Genomic DNA, 7589 nt, shown 5'->3' on the forward strand with positions numbered 1-7589 from the left:
GAAGGCAAATTCTCACTTTAAGGCAACACTTTCAGCGAAAATTCCATGAACTAAACTAGGGAATATGAAGCAAAAATTATTCTTATGACCCAAACACAAGCCTGCTTCCCTGCCTTGTGATTCTCAAGACAAGTCACTTTATTGCTAGTAGAGAAAACAAGAGATGTTTAAAAGTCAAGGTACAAGTACTGAAATGCCAGCTTGAAAGTATTTAACAAAACTGTCCTTTCTTTTTAAGCAACTTGAATAAAGTGTCTAAATGACCTCTTCCTAACCAAAAGAGAATATAGAGAAGAAATTAAGCTTTATTGGTAAATTAAAGCCCAAATCCCATGGTTGATGAGAGATACGGTCTGTTTGAAATAGTTACAGTTTCAGACTTTCTCTTCTACAATCAGCGGGTGGAGACCAACATAATCCAATTAATTGTAATTCCCTTTTGTGGCACTGGTACAGTGGTGAATGATATGGTAAGTCCATTGAAGTCTTATCTCTGGTCAGATAATCCAAATGGATTCATATTATGAAACAGTCCTTTATAAAAGTTCCGATGAACAGAAGTGTTCTGACTTTAGTGAACCAAAAGATAAATTCTATACAAAATAAAGTGTTTTGTCCTTGACAGTTACAGATCTCCTATATACCTGATTGTGTGTAAGAATACTTCTTTCAGATGGCTTATTTCAAAGAGCCCTTTCATTAGAAATATATCCAGAATGTGTACTCTGTACTTGTTCTGAACTGTTGCAAATACAGAAATACAGTTGTTTACCTGTATGAGTGGTCTTTATTCTTGCAAACGATCCCATTAAAATTTCTGTGATTACTAATGTAAGAAATAGATGAACAATATCTTGAGAATCAAGTTTGGATTTCTATTTTTTCCATAAAGCAATAAACCAGTAGTTCATCGATAATCTTTGTAACTGCAAACAAGCACATATGTGTGCACGTTCCTTTTTAGTATTGTAAGAGAACTGGGTGAATTGCTTAATTTTTGCTCAGGCTTTGATCTCTTTACATTTGGAAGTCATTTACATAAAGGAAATCATATTGATCTTTATTGTTTTGTTAATTTTTTTTCCCTTGATTATTGAAACTCACTGAAATAAGGCACCAGCTTATTGTTATTGGGGTCAGTCCCAGTAACGCATTTGGCCATACGCAATAAGTAAGGGTTGGGTGGTATGCCTGCTTTTGGAACTGTTTTCATACAGACCCTTTCAGTTTAGCAGTCACTGGAGACAGGGCTGATTTAGCGGATCAGCAGTCTGATCCAGTGCCACGCTATTTGTATTTCTCGTTTCCTTTAAAGTTGTCTACAGTAAGCCCAAGTTACGGCAGAAGTGTTTTCACTTGTAGCATGTTGAAATCTCCTATTTGCCAAAAGATATTGAGATACCATTTGTGGGAGACAACACTCTAGACCGTATATTAAGGTCAGATCTTTTGAGTGTCTCAAAAATACTTTTTTTTTTTCCTATTCTTTTTTCTTTTTTTCCCCTTAAATTGTTTGGTTGAAATTTAATACAAAGAATTTTTTACCCTTTGGGGTACATTACATATAAAATAATTTATGACCCATGAATCACGAGAAGGCAGTGAATTAGGTTTCAGATAAGTCTGCCAAATATTACAAAACATTGTGTACGGATTTTTGGACTATGAAAAGGCTTTTGACAAGAATGGAAATAGAGGCAGTGTTAGAAACCAAGACTGGGAAGAACAGAAGAGCTATATGTCAGAATCCTAAGGCACTCTGACTTAGTTGTACAATTAAAAAGATAGGAATATGACCATATTTTTGAAGTATGTAAATGGGACAGAGAATCATTGTCCAGTCCCTCTCTGTATTAGGTTCTGAGAGCTTTCAATCTATTTTAAATGTACATTTGTGAATGGAGATGCATGCAATTCTGATAAAAGACCTGAGTGTCTATGGAAAAAGAAAAGCAACACTAAGAGCAAAACTCTAAGCTTAGATTGCAGTAAAGCTTACTGCAAAAAAATGTTAGTAGCAGAACTGGGGTTGATATGGAGATATTTACTTTGACAAATGTATATGTATTCATACGTATACTGAAGCGGTGGAAAACAGAGCTTAAAATGGACTTTTGCCTTTCAATAGTAAAAATGTATCATAAAAAGTAAGTTCCTTATCTAAGAAAGTATTTGGTATTTATGTTTTGTTGAAATAGCAATGCTAACATTCACTTACAAAATGAAATAAAGTCCATTAGTTGATGAAAAAGAATGAGAAAGACAATAGTCTGATTTGGTATAATAGAGAGAAGAACAGAAAGAAAAACAAAATAAAGTGCACTTTGCCTACTAGAACATAAATGAAGTTACCATACAATAACAAAGCTCTCTCCCTAGCCCCAGAGGAAGGATGATTTGGGCCCTGGTTGCTTGGGGTGTGTATGGTTAACCAGCTACTTCTGAGTGACTTGTGAAGGATATTGGATTGCAGACAGGTGGTCTATTTGTTCTTAGGGAGCTTTCAGCTGCATTCTGAGAGGAAATATTCTATATTTAAAATCAATCTTTTTCCCGTACAAAATAGTTGATTCAGTTGAACTTGATGAATTTTAAAGGTGCTTGCAATTATAATCTTATTACAGGAATTATTGCTTCAAATCACAGTGATTGAAAGCCCTAAGTTATAACTAATAATGTTGTCATCTACCCCTGTAGCAGGTACTGGCAATGAATTATGCGCAGGAGCATGATGCTGATATCTGCTTCTGGCCACCAAGTGGATTCTCCTCCTTGTAGTACCACTCTGGTCTTATGCCTGCAGTTGCAAACAGTGCAAAAGCTTTCCAGACGCAACAAGTCACCCTCTGACCATGTTTCTAAACATTAGAATTGTTCGGCATGCTTTAGTGTTGTACCATTGCTGAACTGGGTATTTTTCACAGAAACAATAAGATAGTTCATCCCTCTCTTACAGTTTGGACTTCTGTGGAATTATGCATGGATGAATATGAGCGAGTGTGCCCAAGTACAGAAATCTTTTATTTTTCTGGCACGGGCTGGGATTTAAGTTAGCAGTACTTGGTTGTTCCAGCATGCCCCCAGGGCAGTGAACTGTCACTGCAGAGAGCTGGAGTAAACAGCACTCGGGGTGCACATAGAGATGTTCTGCTTTCTAGCTGAAGTTGCTCAGTAATCTGCGCCTTGGCACCATGCAAATGGGCAATCTGATAGTAAACAAATGCTTAGGCTTTATAACCTCATGGCGTACGTTTTCTGTTAAAAGGACATTCCATTTTCTTCCACCACAAAAAGAGGAATATGTGAAAGTTTTGTTTTGCTGCCTATATCCTTGATAATTTGGTATCTTTGGATGGATGCACAAGAACTACTCAGAAATGCATTGTATATACTATTTTTCTTATCTTTCAATTTCTTTGATTTGTTAAGACACTCTTGAAAACAAAGTACCATGCTTTGACTGCAGGCAGGACAGTGACCTTCCAAATCTAGCAAGGGAGGAAGGAGGAGCTACTTAGCTGTGAGAGAGCTCCCAGAATCCAGGCTGAATGAGGAAAGTGTTGTTCTGCATGAACTGAGGCTTCTGCTGTACTATTTAATCAAAGTTCAAGGGAGTGTATGTGCTTTGGAGGGTGCATATAAAAATGCAGTGTCAAGACAGGATTTACTGGAGGGGGAAGCAAAGCATCATGTGCTGCACCAGCAAGGGGTGAGTTCCTTGTCACAAGATGGGTGAGAGCCTTCACCACCCCTCAGCTGCCTATCTGCTGTGTCTCCAGACATCTCTGTACTCTGCTGCTGCCCTGAATGGAGTGCCCATCACTTTGAAAGGAGCTGTTTGCTCCTCTGTGACAAGTTTTGAGGTGCCATCATTGCAGAAGGCTGCAATGTCTCTGAACTAGTGACCAGAGAAGTTCTGGCTTATGAAATGCAGGTACAGCTGCAAACACAAATACTTTTCAGTGCGTGAATTAGTGTTTGTGTTGTCAGTCATGAGAACAGCCCTCACATGAAGACTTAGTGCTGAAGTAGTGTGCTGAGCTTTTGTGCAACTGAATCAGATCTCCTTGAGTATGTTCTTTTTTTGGGTAAGGAAGAACATGAGTAAGCAGCAAATTAATGAAAAATATGCCCATTAAAAGAGGGAAAAAAAGAGCGGTATTCAAATCTCAAGAGGAAGAGGAATGACTCTGGACAGTTTATCTTTCCCTGGTGTGTTGAAAAAGGACTTATCCTCCCTCAGCCACAGGACTCTGGTTCTGAGCTCCCACCAGTAATCTGCCTGTCGGGATGAATGAGCCCAGCCAGTTTCCCAAGCTTTCAGCCAAGTGGGAATGCATTGTACACACCCAGAGCTCTTCTGCAAAGTCTTTGAAGTGAGAGGAACTTTGTGAATTACTGAGCAGTGCTGTGCAGGGCTTTCTCTTGGGGAGATCTCAGCCAGAATATACAGAACCCCTGGGATGGTGACTCCTGTGCTCTGAGGCTTCATCCGTTGGGGCTCGTCCCCAGATGCCAAAATGGGGGAGCGCAGAGGTGGTGGATGTTGTGTCTGGGTGCCCACCAGGCAGGGCACTGCCGTTCCAGCACTTGCAGATTACTTTCCATGTGGTTTGGTGTGAGAACACTTGAAGGAAAATACACAAGTCTTGAATGTGGTGCTCTGGGATTTAATGGCAGCGTGAGCAAAAGGCAGTATATGCCTGGGAAATACTTGTATCAATTATATTCAGGGAAAAATGAATAAATAGATAAAGTTCAGTGGTGTTCTCAGGTGATTGCATTTTGCTCCTGGATACAAGTCTCTGTACAGGGAAGGACATATGGTTAAAGGAGCCACATCCATTTTCTTCTAAAATTGACCTTTCTATGTTGCCTGGCTTGGTTTTGCATTTTGTTTTGCTTTCAGTCAATCTTTCCATGGATTATCTTCTTCCTTTTTGCGTGAGGACAACTTTATGGTGGCATGCATAACCCAGAGGTGAAATCTTTCTCCGTTCTACCACAGACATTACAATTGCCATTAAAAACGTGGACTGCTGAAAAGACTGATTTACTAAAAATAATAGCATACTAAAACCCATGCTCTCTTCACAAATGTATATCGATTTTTTTTTTAAGTATTAACCTTGACAGGTGCCCACATTTTTTTTTTTTTTTCCTTAGTGTGGTCTTTAAATTTTCATCCAAAGTATTAGCATAAATTTTACGGGATTTTCTGGGCATATTTGTGTCTGTATCTAAGATATATGATATCAACTGGCAGTGATGGTTGAACTAATCAAATACTACTGACAAGTTAAAGCAAATTTTTAGGACTGTGAGATTTTGAGCGTCTTCCCAGATACAGTATCTCCTGACTGAAAGCAGTCCTTGACTGTCAAGTTTAAATACCAGATTTGAGACTTAATCTTTGTGTAAGCAAAACACCCCAATAAGAAATATGTCTGAGTAAAGCCAAGAAGTCAGGTCCTCCCCTTAAACCTAGCCTGAAATGTGTGTGTGTGTGCTTATGGCCCTATTGCCATTGTATGCGAGCGATCCCAACCAGTGGGAACCAAACGAGTCTTAGACTGAATGGACTTCTATTTTCTTTCTCTCTCTCTTTTTTTTTTTTTTTTTTTTTTTGACTTGGCATTTGTTCCTCCTAGCAAACATTTTTAAAAACTCTCTTATTGCTAGAGGGAAAATTGACACCCTTTGCTTTCACGATGATACATTCCTAACACGTTTCCTTGAAGAGCTGGAAATGGTGCAAAAATCTGGTAAGATAAGTCTCTGCAAAGCCTTAGAAGTCAAGCATTCCACTTTAGACATTTAAGACAAATGCATGGCAAAAACAAGTGCTTTTTTTTTTTTTTAAGGTTTCTACTTAAAGTTCTGTGCCAAAGCTACAGTACTTATACATTTTCTAAATGTGTTTTAAGCAATAAGTTGTACAACATTTTTAGAACATGTGTTAAGCTATTTCTCTAAGAATGAAGCTCTTAACAAAACATAAGCACTCTGCATGAGATCTTAGCAGCAAAGTGCTTAAAAGATAAAGTAAGAATTGGTACCATGGGAAGAACACCAGCTGTAGAGCACACAGGTCCATTATGAGAAGTATGGTAGTGGGTAGGGAGAAAATGATTTAATCAGGAGTAAAACCAATTTTATTATAAGGGCACGCAGGGGGTGTGGCACCATAGTGAGAGGGACATTTCAAAATATCTGACAGATTTCAACAATGTGAAAACCCACCCTGTTCTTTAAAGTGACAGTAAACCCCATCAGGTCTCTCTTTTTGATGCTATTGTTAACAGTTGACTGTTTAAAGCTGGCCTGCTAAGTTGCTGTCGATCTAGTTCAATAGTGTGTGGCAAAATAAAAGGCTAATTGTTGAAATACGATCAATCAAATATGATCTCAGAGTCTAAAGAAGATCCCCTCTGATAACTCACTTGAGATCAAATCATTACTTTTATGATGGAGGTAATGCAACAGAGAAAAAAAAAAGGCCTGAAACCAAGACAACTAAATAAAGTGCACAAGCATGCCTTTGTTCCTCTTTTGTGTCGCGTTACTCCAAATTAAAGAATTGAATCCATTCCTTTATTTGCAAACATTTCCCAAATGCAGAAATTTAAAGAGCATTAAATAATGTTTATGAAAGATGACTCCATTCTGAATGAGATTTTTCTGTCCAAAAGCAAGCTCTATAGTGAAAAAAACTATTGCACTGTAGTACCAGGGATCTGGAGTTGTGGGTGTCCATGTGTCTCCAATAATTGTACCATTTTGTTTAACAACAGTTCACTAAAGAGGCTGCTCTTGAAGCCAAGTGAATTGCTAAACATGAAAATTCAGTGACATTCAGTAAAACATTTCAGGATTCTGTTGCTTCAAATTAAATTTGTGCAGTAGTTCTCATGGTTGGCCCTTGATTTGCATTCAGAAAGAAATTTTCTAAAAATGAGAATCACAGCACATGTATAAAAAGCAAACTCCATTTTTGGAGTAGCAGGACTGAAAGAAAGTGTATGTCATTTTAATTTGATCTAATAAGGATTTACACTTTCTGTGAGTTTTATGTGGATTATGATCTCATTGTTTATTCTGTTCTAATAGTATCACACCACTAGAAGAAAAAAAAGAGGAGAGAAAAATAGAGTAATCATCCAATCTTGTTTTATTTTTTTATTAGAAACTATTTTAGCATTTAGGTTCTTTTATATTTAAATTCCTTAGCTCAGCCAAGCTTCAAAAGAAAACATTTTTTTTTGTTTGTAAAACAGTTTTGTAAGCACTTGTGGTTTGTCTTTAGTGTGTTATCATTTCTGACAGCTTTGCATAGCCTAGGTAGGCCAACAGGGGTCTGTCTAATATTGTTGCTGGGCAAATCTTCCTCCCAGAGATGAAAACCAAACAAAATATTTTTGAAGCAGTAAGAAGGAATTAATATCCTTTCTCTCACAGTACTCTATTCCTTGCTGACATTACATTCAGGCAAAAAAAAAGGAGAAAAGCGTTCCCCATTATTCCCTTGTACATAGCAAGGCTAACACATGTAAAGCAATAACTCATTTTCTATTGCCATGTTTAGCATA

At 37.7% G+C, this 7589-nt stretch overlaps 1 protein-coding gene across 6 annotated transcripts in view; it reads left to right on the plus strand.

Annotated features, from left to right (window-relative positions):
* Window positions 1-7589, plus strand: part of ARHGAP15 (Rho GTPase activating protein 15) — a 318635-nt gene that overhangs the window by 249343 nt on the left and 61703 nt on the right. The window lies entirely within an intron of this gene.

This window comes from Gallus gallus, chromosome 7 (genome assembly GCF_016699485.2).
Source record: "Gallus gallus isolate bGalGal1 chromosome 7, bGalGal1.mat.broiler.GRCg7b, whole genome shotgun sequence".
NCBI lineage: Eukaryota > Metazoa > Chordata > Aves > Galliformes > Phasianidae > Gallus > Gallus gallus.